Source organism: Lissotriton helveticus, chromosome 7 (assembly GCF_964261635.1).
Source record: "Lissotriton helveticus chromosome 7, aLisHel1.1, whole genome shotgun sequence".
In the NCBI taxonomy this organism is placed as follows: Eukaryota; Metazoa; Chordata; class Amphibia; order Caudata; family Salamandridae; genus Lissotriton; species Lissotriton helveticus.
In genome coordinates, this window is record NC_136068.1 from 1,699,679,032 (window position 1) to 1,699,691,081 (window position 12,050).

Here is a 12,050-nt window from a genome sequence, read left to right on the forward strand (position 1 = left end):
TTTTTTGTTAAAGTAACCTGCTTGTTATTTTTGGGGGGGGAGACCCCCCCCAGCCCCCCTCCGAGCCCCCCCCCCTCCCTCTGCCCCCCCATGCCCACGCAGATCGACTTGAAGGAATACCACGTCTCCCCCCTAGCCCGTGGTAAAGACGTCGTGGAAGGTACCCTGCGTGGAAGGCACCCTGCGTGGTAAGTGTCACGTGGTAAACGTGAGTAGTGGTAATGCCTTCGTGGTAAATGATGTTTCCCCCTCATCACATCGAGAAAGGCGGGGGCTGCAGGTACGGCAAGACACTGGCCCCCCATCCCCTTGTCTGCAATCCATGGTGTGGCTCGCCCAGCTGCGTCATCATGACGCGGTAAGCGTGTCTCACCATCGATTGGTGATAAGAGCTCCAAGTTGACCAGGAAGCGATAGGATCGCTTCCGGGTCAAAGGTGGGGGAGCTGAGTTCAGGCCAGTCAGAACTCGTCTGACTGGTAGGGGGTTTAAAAGGCCGGGGAGCGCGGGAGGCGTTCTCTTGTTCCCGCGCTCCTCAGGCCTGCCCTTTGCCCCCAGCCTTCTAAGAGGCTGTTATCTTTTTCTCTTTTTGTTTTTTCAGGTCACCGACAGGAGTTCGTGTCCTACCGGAGGAGAGCAGGAATCGAAGAGGAGGGCGAACGTGTGGAGGAGGGTAGACTCCAAGCGGATCCATGCAGCGTCTAGAGGGAGGATTTCCATTGTTCCGACAGGTGAGGGTCGTGTCCCACTGGAGGAGAGCAGCGCGGTACACCTATGGGACCACTGGTAATGTGCGGATAGAGGTACGGTAGGGGTGATTCCACAGCGGTGGCCCTGTGCTGCCCCACGTGGTGGACTGGCCGGAGATCGACGGTGCCAGTTTTAATTGTGAGCAGGGTGTATGCGGGCGCTGTGTTGCTCAACGCCGATACCCCGAACTATTGAATAGGACTGAATGACTTCCCACCCTGCAAGGCATTATTGTGGGCACTGTGCCTTCCCTGTATAATATGGTGCAGCGGTCACGAGGGAGCAATAGCGGAGGGCGGCGTTGGGGTTATCACAGGTTCCCAAGTGCAGGGGATCAATTTAATCTTAGAGTAGCCTTGTGGCTTAATGGTTAAGGTGCTGGCCTCCTGAGTCAGGGCGTTTACAGGTTTGAGTCCTTTTTTGGGGTGGGGAAACAAACAGTTCTGTTTTCAATGATTACAAAGTCGTCTTCCTTTTTGGAAATTTGTAACAAATCGTTTATTAAGAAGTTTACCTAGCCAATTAAAACGCCGTTTTGTGAATTTTAGATCGTGCTAATGATTCGTAGCCCTAGTGTCTTGATGGATAAGGCACTGGCCTCCTAAAATAGGGGTTGTGGGTTCGGGTCCCAACTCGGGTGAGGGCACATACCTGGAAGCCTAAAGAAGGCTTTCATTGTAAGGAAAAATATTTTCCCAACAAATAAGGCGACTGTGATAATTAGCGATCGCGTTTGAGGACGTGTGTGTGACCTTGTGCCAGCGGGCCCTGCATACAGCGGGGGTTAGAAAAAATGAGTACCATTGACTAATGGTAATGTTCAGATGGTTTTAATTTTAATGTTGTGGGTTGAAAGCACCAGGTAACAATAAACATCTGTTATTCAGGGCATTGAGCACTGGTGAGGGCCCACATCTGTACATGAAGGTTATTGAGGATTTAAAAGTTGGATGTTTTACCTATTCAATTTTCTTTACAGAAAGACGGCAAGGGGTACGCAGTCACGTCAGGTTGGCGCAAAGGCGAGACAAAGAACATCACTGGAAGGGGATATAGGCAGGCCTGCATCGGGTCGGCTCAAAGGCGAGACAAGGAACATCACTGGAAGGAGACACAGGCAGGCCTGCATTTCATTGCTTCTGGTAGGCCATCAAGCTAGAGTTTACTCGCCCAACACCCAGGCTAGCTGGTGTGGCGCGGTTCCAGTTGCACGGTGCTGCCGGCCCGTTTGTGTACCCCCAACGTGCACAGGTAAGGGCCTGACTAGGTCCTTGAGGTAGCAAAATAACATTGTGCTTGCGGTGTTATTTCAGGTCAGGGTGTAAGTTAGCTGGCAGTTGTCAGCCTAGTAGGGATGGCCAGTAAAAGTGGTGCAAAGCTTTCCCGCATGGAACATATGCTAGAAGGAATGATGCGTAGTATGGCGACAATGAATAGGAGATGGGGAAAGGTGAGCATTGCATTGCTGAGCTCAGGCAGAGGTTGGATGAACAGACGGTGCCAGCAGGCAGGCCCAAGCGAACGATAGTGCCCCCGCAGCCCAGGGGGGGATTGGACCCACTCCCCAAGTAGGCTAGAACCAGGAAGGGGAAGGCAAAAGATCCAAAGCAGCCTTTGGGGAGGGTCATTCAGGGAGCCTAGTGCCACCATTGATCCCTGTTCCTATTCCTCAGATTCCGGCAACTAGACCTGTGATCCCGGCACCTGCCACGCCGGTGCCTACGCTGAGTTCAGTGCCTCCAACCACAATCCCGGTTGTCCCATGTGTAATCCCAGGGGTGCCCACACCTAGCCACGCGCCACTCCCGGGGATTCGGCCCCCACCCTGGTCCTGGCACCATCAGAGGGTAGTCAGGTCCCGCCGGAGCTAGCGGCTCAGGTAGCGGGGGTCCTTCAGTGGGCACGAAAGAAGTAGGGGAGGATCCTTTGGCGGAAGCACATAGGATGGTGGCTAAGATTATGACTGCCCCAAGCAGAGTGGGGCCAAGTACTCAGAGTCCACCCCAAACAGCACAACCAGAGAGCAACATCGGAACAGACATGATGGTAGAGCCAGCGGGTGCTGTGGAAATAGGTAAGGAGGTGGCACACTGCCCTCTAGGAGGGACTATTTGGCAATGCATGTAACAGGAGAAGTGAAGGAATTAATTTGGGCTGGTGCATATGTCAGGAGGTATACTAGGAAGCAGAAAGATTGGATGTTGCCTAGTGAATGGCGGGTGGAAAGATGAGATTCAGAGTTGAAGAAACTTTGACCAATTGGATTAGGGCCTTCTCTATATTTATGGCTATTATAGCTGAGCGTTTACCTAACTTGCAAGCAGAAATGGCGTGTTACCAGAGCAGGGTTACAATTTTCCATGATAATTATGGGGGTGTAGGATGGAAGGATTATGTCAGGAATTTCAGGAAAGCTAAAGAATTTGACTCATCACTTACCCCGGACCAGGTTGACTCGATATCATGGTTTAATCACTTTACTGCAGGCCAACCGAGTAATCCAGGCCAAAGCTGGAACAGAGGTTACACCCCAAATCATCTCGGCCCTTTCGGCCGGCGCAGGCCGGAGACACAGCCCCTGGTGCAGGGAGCAGTGGAGGGTGAAAAGGGGTCTGCTGGTATTTTAATAAACGATTATGCACCAGGGTACAAGGCAAGTGTAAATTTAGACACACATGCTCCATAGGTAATCATCCTTCCCACCCTGATACAACAATGCCGCAAAAAAGGTAACACATCATCTGGAAATAGGGGGAGAAAGAAACAGGAATAAGGAAAAGGTACGACTGTTGTCACATTCACCCATTGACGTTCTGGCTATGACTCCTTGGCTGAGCAAGTACCCAGACCATGCCTCTGCTAGGATGTTACAAGAAGGTTTTTTGTATGGTTGTAGGATCCCAGCGGTGGATTATACAGGGACTCCAAAGTGTAGAAATCAGCTGTCTGTTAGAACCAATCCGGAGGTGGCAGCGGCCAAAATTACAAAAGAACTGCGCTTGGGCAGAATAGCGAGCCCCTTTGATCACATCCCTGTGCACAATTTTGTTTGCTCACCCTTGGGCGTGGTCCGGAAGAAAGAGGAAGGCGAGTTCAGACTTATTCATAATTTGTCAGCACCTAGAGGCACATCACTAAATGACGCCATCAATGAAGAAGTCTGTAGTGTAAAATATGCCTCTTTTGACCAGGCAGTGGATATGCTAAGGGTTTTGGGACCAGGGACCTTGATGGCCAAATCAGATATTGAATCCGCTTTTCGGCTACTGCATGTACATCCTCTAGATCACCATCTGCTAGGTTTTTCATTCCAAGGTAAATTCTATATGGATATGTGTATGCCCATGGGTTGTTCTGTTTCCTGCGCCTACTTTGAGAAATTCAGTTCATTTTTGGAGTGGGTTTCTAGACAGACAACACAGCACCAAAACGTCATGCATTATCTGGATGACTTTCTCTTCCTCAGGTCGGCGGGCTCTCGGGAGTGCGCGTTTGCATTGCAGGAATTTTGCGTGCTCATGTGGGTTTTTGGGGTCCCGCTGGCACCGGGAAAGACGGTGGGTCCATCAACAATAGAATTCCTGGGCATTGAATTGGACTCGGTAGAAGGTTGTTTCAGGTTACCAAAAGAAAAAATCATGAAATTTAGAGCAGCACTCCAGCAATGTTTGGCAAAAGACAAGTTGACACTGCACCAGCTACAGCAGACTGTTGGCCAGTTGAACTTTGCATTGAGAGTGATACCACTGGCACGGCCATTCTCCTGCTCGATCTCACATGATCGATGACTGGTCTGTGGGAGAAGCTCCATCACACGAGACTGTCGTCCTAGGTCCGCCAGGACATGTAGATTTGGATCGCATTTCTGGAGCGTTTTAACAGCAGGGTAGTGTGGCTAGGTCCCCCCACTATGTCTGCAGAGTTAGGTTTATGGACTGGCGCTGCGGGCAGTGTGGGATTTGGTGCCATACTTGGAAACAAGTGGGTGGCACCGCAGTGGCCGGCTTGGTGGGGGGAAACTGGGCTGACAGCCAATATAGGTTTCCTCGAGTTATTTTCAATCGGGGTTACACTGATCATTTGGCCTCAACAGTTGTGTAATCAATCTGTAATTTTCTGGTCAGATAACATGACAGTAGTGAAATGTATCAACCAACAGGCGGCCTAGTGTAAAATGATACTCCGCTTGTTGAAAGAGATAGTGCTGGTCTGTTTGAAGCTGAACATACAGTTTAACCCCTTCCATGCTCATGACGGAACGGTTCCGTCATGAGCGTCGGTGGAGCTGTGCTCATGATGCAACCGTTCCATCATGAGCCCATAGGCTCATTAGAACCTTCAGCACAGCGCGAAAATTCGCGCCGCGCTGAAGGGGTTAAGGCCAAACATGTTCCGGGGTGCTAAATAATGCAGCTGATGCACTCTCTCCCTTCAAGATGCAGGTTTTCAGGGAACATCTACCATCTGCGGCGGCGACGCCAACACACTTCCCGGAAGCACTCTGGCAGATTGGTGCCCCCAGCTACAGAACCTCGTGGCAGCTAGTCTTGCGCCTAGGACCAGAAGAGTATACGAAGGGACCTTTTGGTCTTACTGTGCTGTTTTGGGACAAGGATGGGCAGAGAGCTGGGATAAGTCAGGGAACTTCCAACAGTACTTGGACACTTTGAGCAGGGAGGGGAGCTCGGCGCGACAGCCAGCCGGCACGTGGCAGCTGTTGCTTTCTTTGCACAGATCAGGGGTTCCAAGGAGCCCACAAATAGCTCGACTGGGGAGGTACTGCTGTTTAGAGCTGTCTTTTTCACTAGCTTTTTATGGGGTCATTCAGGGTAGGGGAACTGGTGGCACAAAATAGGCAGGATGTGCTAGGTGGACTCCAGCTTGAACACGCACAGATACAGGGTGATGCGCTGTTGATTACCATTAGAAATCAAAAACTGATCAAGAAGCCCATGGTGAGGGGCTGGTACTTCATCAGGCATTACCTAACCCATGCTGCCCAGTGATGCACTTGGAGGCCTTTCTCCACCAGAGGGTAGGTGCAGTAGGGGGGACACTAATAATGCATGCAGACGGTACCTCACTTACCAGGTTCCAATTCAAAAGGGTGTTGGCCATGGCAATTGACAGGACTGGTTTAAATCCAAAAGACTTTGGGACACATTCGTTCCGAATAGGGGCTGCCACCGAGGCAACTGCTAGAGGGTTGCGCAATAGCAGTGTGAAAAGAATTGGGAGATGGTCTTCTAATTGTTACAAGCGTTATGTGCGGCTGCACATGTTGTGAGGGTAGCAGAACAATTAGACTGATGCCTGTCTTCTTTGCTTGCTTATATTTCAGTTTATCGAACCTGTCACGCAGGGCGGAAACTGCCGTCAGCACATCACCAGCAAGTTTCTTCACCACGGCGGAAGCATGCACAGGACAAGGACGCACATGTTGTATGGGTTATTGGCCATTCTTATGTAAGGCGTGTCAAATTGTTTTTTGTTGCAGGTAATTACAGACAGAGAGCTGAACAGGGAGGTTTCAAGGTTTTATTCCATGAAGGAGGGGGTCTCTGCCTCAGTCAGTTTAGGGGGTTTGTTACAGAGCTGTTGAACAGACACACCCTGCCGCCGACAATTGTTATCTTGCACTTGGGCGGGAACGATCTGGTAAACTTGGGGAGCAGGGTCCTGATGGAGGAGATAATCTCTGAGGTAGGCTGGATAGCTAAGACATGCCAGGGCTGCACCAAAGTTTGGTCCCAGATGATACCCAGAATCAGATGGAGGGGGAGGGATTCTGTCAAAGCGTTGAATCACTCGGTAAAGAGGATCAACAATAAAATAGCGAAATTGTTTAGGTCGCCTCAATTGCAAAACACAGCATATGGGTGTGTCAGGGGGGAACCGTGCTTCTTAAAAGACGGGGTTCACTTGACTAGTGTGGGCAACGACATATTCTTGAAAACATCATGGCTTGGCTAGGAGCTTTAAGGGCAGGGCATGACCTTTCAGCGTAGAAGGATTGGTGCCAAATAGTCGGGCAACTACGCTGGCCTGTGGCAGTAAGGTCATGTTTGGTGAGCAGTCAATTTAAGGTCCTTAGGTGTCGGTGCCATTCTTGAATGGGGTCGACCAGAGGGAGGGACAAGTGGTCTCTCCTAGAACTCCTGGGGCGGTACATCCAGTTGGATGGATGGGTGCGGGGGAGGGGGAGTCACGCTTTCTTTAGGCTGGTTGGCCACCCTGCATGGGCACTATGACGTCACTAAACGGCGCAAAGTGCAAGGGCCCGCCTTTGGTAATGGAGTTCATGGAACGTACGGGTGTAACCGGGGGGGAGGGAAAGTACCCTCTCAGTAAACGGGCCCTCTGCACATGCGCACTCATACGTTAGGGCGTGGCTGATTGATAAGGATCTGACACCGGTTAGCGACCTTGCCATAGGCCCAAAATAGGATATGCAGAAAAGTTTGTAATGTGTGATTATGATTCAAAATATTAGTTCAGATAGGAAATACTTTGTATTAGAAGTATGTTAAGGTTAGCCCTTTGATACCTGTCTACAAGAATTGTAATCTAATGTCAAGTACGTTTTCTGCATAAATAATTGTGTAAATATTGTTTATTTCAAATTTTTATTTGATTTTATGTTTTAACAAATATGGCCGGGGGATCGTAAGGCCCCCCGCCTTACAAAGAAAATCCTCTCTCATGTCCAATTTTAATAACTGTTGGTGGAACACAAGGCAGGGGAGGGGGATGGCCGGAAGTCCCTGACCATATAGAAAGGTGGGGACCGCATCGTATCCCCCGCAGGTATAGCGGGGCACCGGCCCCCCTTCCCATGTCTGCAACCCATGGTGGGGCGCGCCCCGCTGCGTCATCATGGTGCAGTAAGTACGCCTCACCATCGATTGGTGATAAGAGCTCCCAGTTGACCCGGAAGTGATAGGATCTCTTCCGGGTCAAAGGGGGGGAGCTGAGGTCAGGCCAGTTAGAACTGGTCTGACTGGTAGGGGGTTTAAAAGGCCGGGGAGCGCAGGAGGTCTTCTCTTATTCCCGTGCTCCTCAGGCCTGCCCTTTGCCCCCAGCCTTCTAGGAGGCTATTATCTTCATCCCCACCCACCATCCCCTGAAGCAGATATTGCTTTTTGTGTGATAATGTTGTTTTTATGGTTCTGGTTTTTCTTTTCCAAAGTACCTGGTTGTGGTGTGAATTTTTATCCTTAGGACTTTTTTCCCGTTTACAGGTCAGCAATCGTCGTATTTATTGATATTCCTTGGTCAGGCGGTAAGGTCATGAGTGGTGAGCAGTCAATTTAAGGTCCTTAGGGGGCGGCGCCATTCTTGAATGGGGTCGCCCAGGGGGAGGGACAAGTGGTCTCTCCTAGAACTCCAGGGGCGGTACATCCGGTTGGATGGATGGGTGTGGGGGAGAGGGGAGTCACGCTTTCTTTAGGCAGGTTGACCACCCAGCATGGGCACTATGACGTCACTAAACGGCGAGGGATGCAAGGGCCTCCCATTGTTAATGGAGTTCATGGAGCGTACGGGGTAACCGGGGGGGAGGAGTACTATCTCGGTAAACCGGCCCTCTGTGCATACGTACTCGTATGTGAGGGCGTGGATGATTGATAAGTATCTGATACCGGTTAGCGACCTTGCCGTAGGCCCAAATAGGATATGCAGAAAAGTTAATAATGTGTGATTATGATTCAAAATATTAGTTTTGGATAGGAAATACTTTGTATTAAAAGTATGTTAAGGTTAGCCCTTTGATACCTGTCTACATGAATTGTAATCTAATGTCAAATACGGTTTCTACATGAATAATTGTGTAAATATTGTTTATTTTTATTTGCTTTTATGTTTTAATAAAGGCCCCCTGCCTCCCAAAGAAAATCCTCTCTCATGTCCAATTTTATTAACCGTTGGTGGAACACAAGGCAGGGGAGGAGGATGGCCGGTAGTCCCTGACCATACTCTCTAAACTCACTTGACCCTCAGTCCATCTATAAAACAGCTCGCCCCATGTTCGAGCCCAGACCCCTAAACCTCGCCCATTCTGTTCTACAAAAAAAGGGACAAGTCTGTCAAAAGCAGAAGGGTAAGAAGTACATTAGCACAACTTACTTTCTAAGCCTGACTTAGCATCTCACACTGCACATCCTGACCTACTCATGCCGTGCTGAACTCATTATCACGCTCCCCTTGGCACACTGCTGCACACGATCATTTTATATAGGGTAAGATAATGATTTATCCTACTTGTAAGTCTCCTCACCTTTTCTGCAAGATTTCAGGCTGGCTCCCAGTCATTCTTGCGCATACAGTTCCTTCCACTTCCTTGCGCGCTTTTGTATATGAAGGTATATAGTTTACTGCAGTCTCTATTTGTGCTGATGTGGACTATAATGCATACCCCGCAGGCCCTACATTCTTGCAGTATATCCTTTGTTATAGATTGAGTGCCTCTTGTATGCTGTGAAATTGATCTTTGTTGTTGTAAAGGCTCTGCAATCTAACTGGGTTTAGCAGCACTATATAATAAACTATTAAGTTACCCAAAAAAAGAGTCTACCGATTGAGGAACCTCTCACTTCACCCGTGGAAACACCTTTTTATCAAGTCTCACTGCATATCGGATGAAAAAGCTACACATGCAAAAAAAGGAACTGGATACTTCATCTTTAGACTAAAATAGGCAACCTGGAGCAATCCAACTAGAAAGCCTGTAGTAGGTTCTCTGTGCAGGCATGAATCGAGTTCAAGATCATGTGTCCCACCTACAAACTCCTCACTTCCCCAAAAAAATAACAATATGCCACACTGCCCTCTATGTTACACAGGAAATTACTGACTAACTAGAAGCTGAACCAGGAGTTGTAGAGTTGCGTCCACAAGAAATCTGCAGTCATGGCTCCTGTCTCTGGAACAACCTGCCCGAGATAGCCTCAGTACAACTATCGTCATTCTCTTCAGACACACACTAAAGAGACAATCTAATACAAGCATGTATCAGTGAACACATGCATGCAACCAGACTGCCAATCTAACGCACCTCATCCACCAAGGCTCCTTGACCTTTGTCATCAACCTGACTGCCAATCCAACTGCTAATCCAACGCACCTCATCAACCAAGGCTCCTTGACCTCTGTCACCAACCAGCCTGCCAATCCAACGCACCTCATCCATCAAGGCTCCTTGACCTCTGTCACCAACCAGACTACCAATCCATCGCACCTCATCTACCAAGGCTCCTTGACCTCTGTCACCAACCTGACTGCCAATCCAACGCACCTCATCCAACAAGGCTCCTTGACCTCTGTCACCAACCTGACTGCCAATCCAACGCACCTCATCCACCAAGGCTCCTTGACCTCTGTCACCAACCTGACTGCCAATGCAACACACCTCTTCCACCAAGACTACTTGGCCTCGCTCACCCATCTGACTGCCAATCCAATGCACCTCATCCCCCAAGGCTCCTTGGCCTCCCTCACCAACCTGGGTGCCAATGCAAAACACCTCATCCACCAAGGCTCCTTGACATCTGTCACCAACCTAACTGCCAATGCAATACACCTCATCCACCAAGGCTCCTTGACATCTGTCACCAACCTGACTGCCAATGCCACACACCTCATCCACCAAGACTCCTTGGCCTCGCTCACCCATCTAGCTGCCAAACCAATACACTTCATCCCCCAAGGCTCCTTGACCTCCCTCACCAACCTGGCTGCCAATGCAACACACCTCATCCACCAAGGCTCCTTGGCCACCCCTCACCCACCTGGCTGTCAATCCAACGCACCTCATCCACCAAGACTCCTTGGTTTCTCTCACCATTGTTAAAACCTCAGTCGGGTCGGGGACAATCGATATTTGCCCGGCGGTATTGCCTCTGTGACCCTCTAGTTATTTAATCAATGAAGAGGCAGGCGCTGGAGACTGGAAAGCAGGAAACAAGGTTTTTATTCTCTCCGGAGGAGAACACAGCAAAACGGACAGCAGGTATCGTTCTGAGGTGCTCTAACTTACGTTTGAGGCCTGGCCCCTTATATACAGTGTTTGTGGTTTTTATTACAGTTTACATACATATGATAAAGCTTTGATGTACGGAAAGACATTCCCGGAATCCCCCTTCGGGCCTGTTCCCACACATATCTATAGTAGAAGTCCCCACCCTGGTCACAGCAGGTGATGACTATCGCGCAGCTGGATATTCCGCCAATTCATGGAATGCGGGGTTCGATCGGATCTCATGGGGTGGGGGCTTTGATCAACTCGGGGGTCCTTTGATGAGGGAAGCTTTCTATTGCACGGGGAGGGGCAAGGGATAGTATCAGCAGAGCTGGGTGTCGGCCTGGGAACGGGGAAGACAAACGGGCACACGGGGAAAAGGGGGTTTGCATCTAAGGGCCGGGGATCATGAAAGGGAAGAAGGGAGGTGTCGCGCTGGGAACAGGATGAGGGCCTGGGGCAGAGCAGCGCCGAAGAGGGGTTTATGATTCAAGGCAGGTGCAAGCAGGGGGTTGGTCAGCGTGCAGGCTTAGTGAGGGCGAAGGGCTATGTCAGGGGCCAGCGGCATGCGAAAGGGTTCGTTCTGATCAGGGCATCTTAAAATGGCGGGTGCGCACGACAATAGTGTGGCATCAGGGGAAGAGGCAAGATGGCGCAGATAATGTTCACCAAACCGTACTAATTTTCAACAGTCCTCCCTTTAACATATTCAAGACATCTTGCTGGTTCATTTTCTACTCGGTTCTATTGTGGTGGGCATGAGAAAGAAAACGGTAGGAACCCTAGATGAAAAGAGTTGTAAACAATACAATTTGAGATTTCTAGTTTTTAGGAGGTGGACCTATTTGATAAACTTTGATAAACTTGTTCAGCAGGAAAGTCATAGGAATGCAATACAAAAACGATTCTGTAGCGAGAGCAGCAAGTACATTTCATAACGTGGACTGGCAGGTTGTTACATATATCAGATTCGGATTGGAGCATGATCAATACAATGGCGGCTGGGAGAGAAATGAGGCGCAGCAGAAATGGTGATTGAGGACGTCAAAGTGTTCGTGGTTAACGAGTTCTCAGTATTCTTTGTTGTCTTTTCGTTGGCGCTGTGGAGCACCGGCGATGGAGCTACGGGTCCAGCTCTATTCTAGGTCTCGCGTTGCAGGGCACGACCTTTCCCTCGTATTCCTGGTCGGAAAGGTCCTTTTCGCCCTGTGTCCTTTGAGGTGATTGTCAGAAAGTTCAGATGGAAGAAGAGCGTACAAAACAGTCCATAGGGTAGGTTGGAGGAA

The 12,050-nt window shown here is 49.7% G+C and overlaps 1 long non-coding RNA gene across 1 annotated transcript; it reads left to right on the forward strand.

Annotated features, from left to right (window-relative positions):
* Positions 1 to 424: 424 nt before the first annotated feature.
* Positions 425 to 8,642, forward strand: LOC144770673 (uncharacterized). Its single transcript, XR_013598972.1, has 3 exons — positions 425 to 730; positions 1,729 to 1,891; positions 6,091 to 8,642. It is a non-coding gene; the product is annotated as an uncharacterized LOC144770673 (long non-coding RNA).
* The last annotated feature ends 3,408 nt before the right edge of the window (positions 8,643 to 12,050 follow it).